The sequence below is a fragment of the Microtus ochrogaster genome, chromosome 19 (genome assembly GCF_000317375.1).
Source record: "Microtus ochrogaster isolate Prairie Vole_2 chromosome 19, MicOch1.0, whole genome shotgun sequence".
In the NCBI taxonomy this organism is placed as follows: Eukaryota; Metazoa; Chordata; class Mammalia; order Rodentia; family Cricetidae; genus Microtus; species Microtus ochrogaster.
Window position 1 is genome coordinate 3,218,819 of NC_022021.1, and position 9,068 is coordinate 3,227,886.

Consider the following 9,068-nt stretch of genomic DNA (forward strand, 5'->3'; position numbering starts at 1 on the left):
GTGGGGTACCAGCTAAGCTCTCTTAATGAGAAATTGGGAAGACGTGAATAGCAAGTTTGATGAAATCATGTCTTCATAAAGCTGTAAATGTCACAGAAGACAGAGCAGCATGTAAACGGCTGTGAGATCAAAGGCTCCGTGGGACGAGCTCACCAGGGGAGCAGGGAAAATTTATGGACCAAATTCTTTTTCTGAAGCCGGTTTCCTTCGAGTGTCCAGCTTAACGACTGTTTAAATTATATCTGCAATTTTCCGAGTGGTTCGCTTACTTTTCAAGTTTGTAAACCCACACATCAACAATTCTCAGTCAATGGGAGACCATCTCTCCCGAGAGCTATCAATAGACCTTGCATCTTAAAGGTAATAAAAAGGATGGCTACACATGCCTCTGCTTCTCATAACACAGAAATACCACATCTGGTCATTAAAAAAGTGCACTATACAGAGTTGTATGTATGCCAGATTCTTATTAGAGAGAGCTGTTTTATCCATTTAGCCCAATTTCCCAGATGTTTTATTACTTGGAGACAGGAGAATTGTTGAAACTGGTGATTGAAGCCCATTTACGTTAAGGGGGCTCGTCTGCGAGCCATAGGAAGCATTTGGGGGGACAAGTAATTTACAACAGGCTACGAGGCAATGCTGGAGGACGGCTGCCATCTCGCCGGGTCACAAATAATGCCAACAAAGGACCAAACGCCCTATTTAGTAACTCCCAGCTTCATCTGCAGAAATTACCTCTTAGATGAGCGCTTGGTTGTCGTTTCACATGCAAATATGTATACGTATAATTGGAGCAATTTTCATAACAGTAGGCCAAGCCGGCAGCTCGGACTGGAGGCCGGTGTCTCGTTGTCTGCAAATTGGTGACATTTTCCTTTGCAAAAGCCTTCGCCTCATGAAGACAACAGGATCAGGTGCCTCTGCCCAGCCCCTGCTCCACCGAGGTGCCTCCACCCCTCGGGCTTCCTTTCGCAGCGCTCAAACCCTAATGGGCCTGCCTGCTCGGCAGAGTGGCAACCCCAGGGGCATTAGCAGAGCTGGCCTGGCAGCTACAGCCCGCCCTTGCTGCTAATTGGAAGGCACCTCACTGAGTTCCATTTGCTGTACCTGTCAATCAGCCTACTCGGAGCAGGAGCGAGGGATTGAGGGCAGAATGGAACCTTCCCTGCCTGTGCTCCATGCACAGAGAGGAAAAGCTCTTGGACCCGTGGCAAGGTGCTCTTAGACTAAACATGGAGAGTGCTGCCCCCTCTCCATGCCAGCAAGGAATGCAATGGGCTTAGCAATGCAATTTTTTTTTGCTCGTTTTGTTGTTGTGACTGCTGGCGGCCTCTGGCATGAGAGCCAGTGCATCTACACACGTTCTTCACAGCCTTGCTACCAGCTCTCAGAAAGGGAATCCAAGACCGCATTTTATCAAATGTGCCACAGTTCACTAACAAAGAGTTTTGAACACAGTACAATCAACTCTTTGGAATTCAGGGAAGGACCCTGTCTCCGGCATTCCAACAGTCTGAGGGGCACTCCCCAAGGGGACAGTATTCTGACTCAGGGTCAGGCCATTGATGGCTCTAGGAAATGGGAAAAGACGGGGTCAAGTGAATGTCTAGAAGCCACGTGCATTTCCAAAGGCTGAGCTGGCTGCTCCCACAGGCGGCCTTTCCAGCCGGCCAGGTTCCAGCCTCTGCTTCCCCTCCCCTCCCTAGACATTCCTTGTTTAGTTAATGAATCAGTTGCTAGATTTCAAAAGCAATATTCAAATTACGTTTCTGGAGTGTATTCTTGATTAGGGCACTTCAGAGACTCGTAATCACCCCAGAGCGTGGATTCCTTCTGATTAGTGTGCTGAACCAAGGCCTCCCTCCACTCCATCACACTTTAAAATGGATTATATTAACATAAATTATCACTGGGTTTAGACAGTCATCGCCACCATAAGGGGCAAGATTGGGAGGGACAAAAGATTCCAGGGGACAGGCAGCCTAGCCTACTGCAGGGACGAACCTGGCTCCTGGATACTCAAATGTCTAATGCCTTGGTAGGGATCCCTTTGGAGGCTGGATTACCTGATGGGAGCTGAGGACAGTCACCTAGGGAGCTCCTAAGGAAAACCTTAGCCACACACACCTTTTCCAGGGCCAGGGTTTTGTTTCTTTGTCCAGCGCTCCGTCTGTCTGTTGAGTCGATTCTTCTCCCTGCTTCCAGGTCCTCACTGTTTTCTTATAGCTCGTTACTTATAGTTCTTCAAAATGGGGGGTCCTTTGGGGTTCAGGCTGCAGAGGCAAAACCAGCCTCTTGGGTACATTGCGGGAAGAGGTATAGTATGATGTGTGTGTGTGCGCTTGTGCGTATGTGCATGTATGTCTATCTCTGTGTGTCTGTGAGTGTCTGTGTGTGTCTATGTGTCTGTGTGTTAGCACCCATGTGCACGTGAAAGCTGAAGATGAATCTCAGACATTGTTCTCCTGGAGCCAGGGTCTCTAGTGGCCTGGAGCTCAAGGAGCAGGCAGGCTCTGCTGGCCAGTGATCCCCGGGGACCTGTTCCTTCCCAGCACTGAATTTATAGAAGCAGGTCATCGCATCTGTCTTTAGTGGGTTCAGGTCCTAATGCTTGCAACACAAGCGCTTTACCAACCGAGTTGAAGCTGCCTATTTGTTTGCCAAGGAACCATTTCGAGGGGCAGCCTGGCTGGGTGGGAAGCAGATGGCCTAGGGTGATCAAATCCTGGCTCTCCTGCTGCCTGACAACACCTGAGCCTCAGTTTCCTCAACTGTCAAATGAGACTGGCCTTACCTACCTTACAGCCTAGGGGCTGTGAGATTGATTGCTCCTGTTAATAATATTACAGGGCTATTAAACCACTGGCTTCTCATAGCCCCAGGGTCCCTCCTGTAGGAAGTGGGGGTGAGGGGTGGGTAGTGAAGTGGGGGATTATGGGGGGAATGGGGGAGGAGATAGATAGCATGAGGAGGCACAGTGCCTTCAGTGACCCTATTCAGTACTTTTTTTTTTAGCTCAGAGAGTTGGTTTTTTGTTGTTGTTGTTGTTTGGTTTTTTTTTTTTTGGTTGCTTTTCTAACATGCAGAAGTTGCACCGATTTTTTTTTAAACTATTGATTTTTTTTTCCCATTATGAACATCATGAAAATCCAAGCTAAGGAGACAGCCCTCCTCCTCCCACTGACTTGATAAATGTTCGCTCGTCATTCCCTCTGGGTCTTTTTTTTTTTTTTTTTAACTTACCTCATCAATAAATCTGGAATTAATTTTGGAGGAGGCTGAGATAATTATCTAAATTGATTTTTTTTTTCCCAAGGAGCTCATCAATTGTTCCTATGCCATTTATTGGCAAACCTTCTCTTCCCCGGTCCGTGACGCCTCCTCTGGCGTACATTAATTCTTACATCTGGCAGGTCTGTATTGAGGCCGTCAATCCGAGGTTGTCAGTCTCTTTGTCTCGTCTCAGATCTGCCTTGCGATCACTGTCCTACTGATGAGAGAGCTGAGAAGAGGAGCCTGAAGGAAGGGGGTGGGGCAGGCGGGCGGGCGCGCAGGTAGAGTGGTCTGAGCATGCGCAGGACAAGGGTGACGTGCCAGGCATTGTGCTAGCATGAACGGTGAGCAGCTCAGTTTGCCTGGATGCTGGAGACGTGGACTCAAGAGAGTATGGGAAAGAATGGGAAGATGGTAAGGGACATGGCAGGGATCTAACGAGAACCCAAGCATCCAGTACCAGGAGGAATGTGAAGGTGTACGACACAGTTCCACTGACCCAAGGGCTGAGCTGTAGAGTAGTCCCCACTTGGCCACAATTTCACTTCCAGGGGTTTTGGTTTCTTACGATCAACTGGCACCTGAAAATACTGACTAGAATATTCCAGAAATAAACAACTTAAGTATTTTATATAACTTTAGGTATCATTCTGATCATTCTAGTTTATCCTTGCTATTGTTACTTTTACTATATTTAATTTATAGATAAAAATTTCTCATACATTAGTATATTACGCATATGTATATATTCATAGGTAAAATTCATATTAAAAAGCAGTACATATAGGGTCCAGGGACCTATGTATCAGCTGTTTCTGGCACCCACTGCAGTCTTGCGCTGCTTCCTCTGTGGATAAGGAGGGACACTCTACACAGAGACACTGGTGGTGAATGTGTGTGTGTGCGCTTGTGCGTATGTGCATGTATGTCTATCTGGCCCGGCTTCTGTCTCCCTTCCAAAAAAGATTCCTTGACCAATGCTAGGAATGTGGTTTCTTGCTCTCCTCAGGCATCTTGGTGAGAACAGGAAGTAGTGACTTGTCACTGTGAACGCTGCCTGCTTCACACCCTGGGACTTCAGCTGGGGACGTCTGTATGGTTTGTTCCCACAAGATGCGTCTAATACTTGCTGTGGTGCCCTCTAGCCCCAGCCTCCTCCAGCCTCATGATACAGTGAGCAGTCACAGACATTCAAGATGTGCCTCTTCGTTGCCCGGTGGCATTTGGCACATGCCCTTTAGTATGTCTGTCTGGCTGTCTTTCCTGCCTCTGTGATATGTACCCTGATGAAATCAGGTAAGGGGACATTTGTCTCACACTTGGGCAGGACAGTCCATCGTTGTGGGGACATCTGTTAGGCTTCAAAGAAACCCAGAACACGTCTCCTTCAGTACCTGTGGCTCTGCTCAGCACTTCTCTTGGTCCACTAGCCCTGCCCCCTCTCCTTTCCTCTCTTGATCTCCCTCCTCTCCCAACTCCTCTCATGGCCCAGTCTGCTGGCGAAGTTCAGTCTGGACCCTTCCAGAAGCCTGAATGTTCTCCCCTTCATATCTACAATCAAACCCCGTCAGCCATACCTAGGGGCAGTCACGTCCTCATTTTCCACTCAAAGTCAAGGCAGCAGGCACGTGAAGCAATGAGTCCCGTTAAGTCCCTGGGAAGAAGAGAACAATGGCTGCTCCAGCTGGGCTGTCTTTCTCTTGTTTATGCAGTCCAGGACCTAAGGAGACTCTCCAGGGGGCCTGAGCCCGACCAAGATACTCCCCCAGGCTCCGGCAGAGTCTAACCCAGTCAGACCAACTGTTGACACAAATCCAATGCCTCTCATCTTAAAGTGAGGAAGAAATGGTTATTCTGGAGCTATTTTGAGTGACCATGGTCCAAATTAAGATGACTCCAAATTCCATGACCCAGCCTGGAAGCAGTTTTGAGAAGTTTGATAGTTTTAGAGGCCAAGAAAGCCACAAATCAAGGAAAGTTTAAAAATACATGGGTGAAGGCCAGCCTGGTCTACAAGAGCTAGTTCCAGGACAGGAACTAAAAAGCTACAGAGAAACCCTGTCTCAAAAATAAAAAACAAAAAACAAAAAACATGGGTGGGTATGTCAGAAAGGCAGACACAGCAGGATGGGGGAGCTTTTCTATAGGCCCACGATGCCGTCTGAGGTTTTGGTTGGTGGAGGCCAGTGATCTGCTAAGCCAATAGATTGCCAAAGTGTTTTGTCTGTTAGTCACAGGGTGTTAATTCTGACACAGAGGTTGCCAGCAAATGGCCAGTCTGGAAAGCTGGAACTAGCCCAAGATACGGTGATTAGCCTTTGGACCTGCAATATCCCTGTCTTGCCACAATCCTGAAATATTTTTGTGTTTATTTGTTTGCTTTTCAAGACAGGATTTTTCTATGTAGCCCTGGCTGTCCTGGAACTCACTCTGTAGACCAGGCTGACTAAGAGATACTCACAGAGAACCACCTGCTTCTGCCTCCCAAGGGCTGGGATTAAAGGTGTGTGCCACCACTTCCTGACAGGTCTGAAATTCTGATCAGCCAGTCAGTTCATATAATCCCTCAGAAGCGTGACTGGAGGCTGGCCTAGGAGATTCCAGACCCTTTTGGCGGTGTTAGAGAACATAGTTGTTCCCTGCTGCTGTGTTTACACCTTGAAAAAGACCAATTTAAGAAGGAATGGGTTTATTTTTCAGCTTACACTTCTGTGTTTTGGTTCTTCCTTGAGAGAGGTCAGAGCAGGAACTGAATCAAAATCATAGAGGAACACTGCTTACTCCTCTCTGCCTCTGCCTCTGCCTCCCTCCGTCCCTTCCCCCCACCCCACCTCCCCTCTTCTCACCCTTTCTCCCTCCCTTCCTCTTTCACTCTCTGCTAATTTTTATTCAGCCCAGGCCCGCCTGCCGGTGAATGATGCCAGCCACAAAGGGGCCTTGGATCTCCCACATCTAATCAAGACAGTTCCTTACAAACAGGACTGCTGGTCAATCTCAGGTCTTTGTTCCAAGTTCCCTCTTCGAAGGTGACTCTAGGTGTGACAGCTTGGTAATAACAACTAACCAGGCCAGCGCTCTTGGCCTTGGTTGGAGCAGTTCGGCAGCTCCCTGGGTTAATTAGTTGGCTAACTAGCACACTGTCAACAAAAGAGAAGCTGTTTCTCTTCCAAGCTCAGTGTTCTTGTCCCCCCCCCCTCCTCTTCCTGCTTGCCCCCACTCCCAGTGCACTTCAGTCTTCAAACCGCCCCCCCCCCCGCTAATGAGATGCAAATCTTCAGTCTCTGCCCCGGATCCAGCCTCATGTTTTGGGGATTCTCTTGCAGCTACACCACCTCTGCGACGATAGATCACGCTGAATGCCTCTGGCAAGGGACAGACTCGAAGGTTCCTAACCCTAAGACTGTCACTCTGGCCAAGAACAAGGACTTGAACCTCTCTCTAGACCTCTTGTGTAGGCAAGCAGGGCAGAGGGATGTGTCAGAGTGACAACTACCCTCTAGTTCTGTTTTCATTCACTGAACGATGTTCTACCAGAGTCCCTTGCCTGTTGACATCTGCAGTTAAGACTCTTTTGCAGTTACACGTCTGAGTCTCTCTCAATTCAGCTTCCTCCATAAACTCATATTTAGATTGTGAGGGTGAGAAAGGTGGGGAGGAGGAACATTTTCAGGAGAGGTAGGAGGCATGCAGTCACCAACATGCCCAATCAGGAAGTTTTAGTTTGAGAAGCCTTAAAAGTTCGATGTTTTGTTCGGGGACTTGTTTATGTTGTTGTGTTGTTTGCTTTGGGGGTGGTTGCATTTTGCAGCATTTAGATTTTGGTCTACTTTGATCAAATAAATATTCAAGTTATTTAAATAAACATGCCTTTAGCAATAGAGGAAAGCCGAGTGTTGGCGACATGAGTGCTACTTTCCACCAGGGGGCGCTGCCGAGCAGATGCGGAAGTGGAAATGGTTTCTGTGTCTAGTTTAACGAAATGGGGAAAGCTTGCCAATCGCCAGTGTAGTTTCAACTCTAAATCCTTTCTTTGCCGTGAGGACGATTGTCCTATTTAGCACACCGGTGTCAAGAAGAGCTTATCTTGGGCTTCATAAGGGCAGTCAGGTTTCATAAATGTTTCCAGACTGCTTATGACGGTGCCTAGACACGGCCTCCTCACAGGCAGAAGGCTAGCACCCACCCACGCCTAGCAAGGACGTCGTTGCTGTCCACCTATCTCAGTTAATTGGTCCACTCAGTCCCCCCCACCTGGCTTTCTCATCGGCACCGATGCCTGGAACTACAATTCCCATGCTTCCTTGCTGCTGGGGGGCTAAGGCCTTCGGTTTCTGTCCATTCCCTGTGGATCTTGAATTCAGAAGACAGAGACAGGATATTCATGTTCAGATTGGAACCAGTGTGATGCAGTCCCAGAATGAACAGCTCCACCAGGCGCTTCCTAGACAAGGGCAGTTATTGAGGCATTTCATCTGAGAGTCAATTTCTTCAGCGCTAGAGAAGATTCCATGAGACATTCGATTCCCTACAGTGACTTCGTCTCTGAAATAGCTATAGTCAGTCAATTCTGTTTTCTGTAACTAAGCCTTGGATACTGCTAAAGAACAGTAGGCCTGAGTTAGACATTTGACAAAGTTCCTGAATTACACTGTCTTTTCCCTCTTTGAAGCCAACAGCTCCCAAACACTATCTCAGTGTTGAATTGAAGAAAAACAATTGCTTTTGCATTTGCTAAAATAACAGGGAGACTTTATTTGGGACTATCCAAGGAAGTGTCCTGGTTGCCACACTAGAAGAGAAAGGCTGGCCTAGGCTTTGAACACCACAAAAACAGCTAGAGCCACAACCAGATACAGTAAGGGGGCGGAAAATGACCAAGAGATACATCAGTGTTGAGGGACTCTTGAGAACCCAACATAATAGAAATCTGGCTGAAGACAAACCAAAGTGATCAGAAACTGCAGATGGGGGAATAGGAGCTGATTGGATATCAAGGATGAGGGGGTCTCTGCTGAGTGAACTCACTGGGATTCTTGGAATCTGACAGAATTCCTATGCAGGTCCAGGCAGAATGGGGGTCCCAGCTGAGGTCAAGTCCAGAAGAGGTATCGAAGAAGCCTGGTGGGGCTCTGGTAAAGAACAGAGCTTTCCTAAGCACACACACGCCAACTGAGCAGCACAGAGCTGCAATGGCCTGTCCAGTTATTCTGCTCTTCCCTGCTTTGGTAAGGGTGTGAAGGAGGAGAAATCCCTGTGGATGAAGGTTAACAAGACAGGACATCAAGGACCAAACACTCAGGAAGGGGAAGTGGTCGAGAGAGCAGCGGACACTGAGATCTGCCACACTGTGGAGAGTGTCAAAGTCAACATCCACTGAATGTGCTAAACATGGACCTGAAAAAGGACCTTGTTTGGATTAGACAGAGGTTAGCTTAGTGGCGGTATTTCTGGTGGAGATAGAGGGTTAGCAAGGTCAGATAAGTAGCAAAAGTCTTGCCAGGCTGATACACCTAAAGCCCCATTGCTAGGGCTAGGGAGGAATTCTAGGCATGGTGGCTCAAATGAGAAACGTCCCTTGGAAGCTTAAGCTGTTGAACACTTTGTTGTTCTTTTGGAAAACTACAACTCCCAGACTCCCCCTGGACTATGGTTGCCTGTGCGCACACCTGCGCGCAGGTGTGAGATATTCTTCCCAGATTGCCTTGGGCCCCCCGTTAAAAGGCAGGGGCCACACGAGGCCCCTCTCGTCCTGCCTCTTCCTTGTGTGTCCCACACCCTTCGCCCTTTTGTGT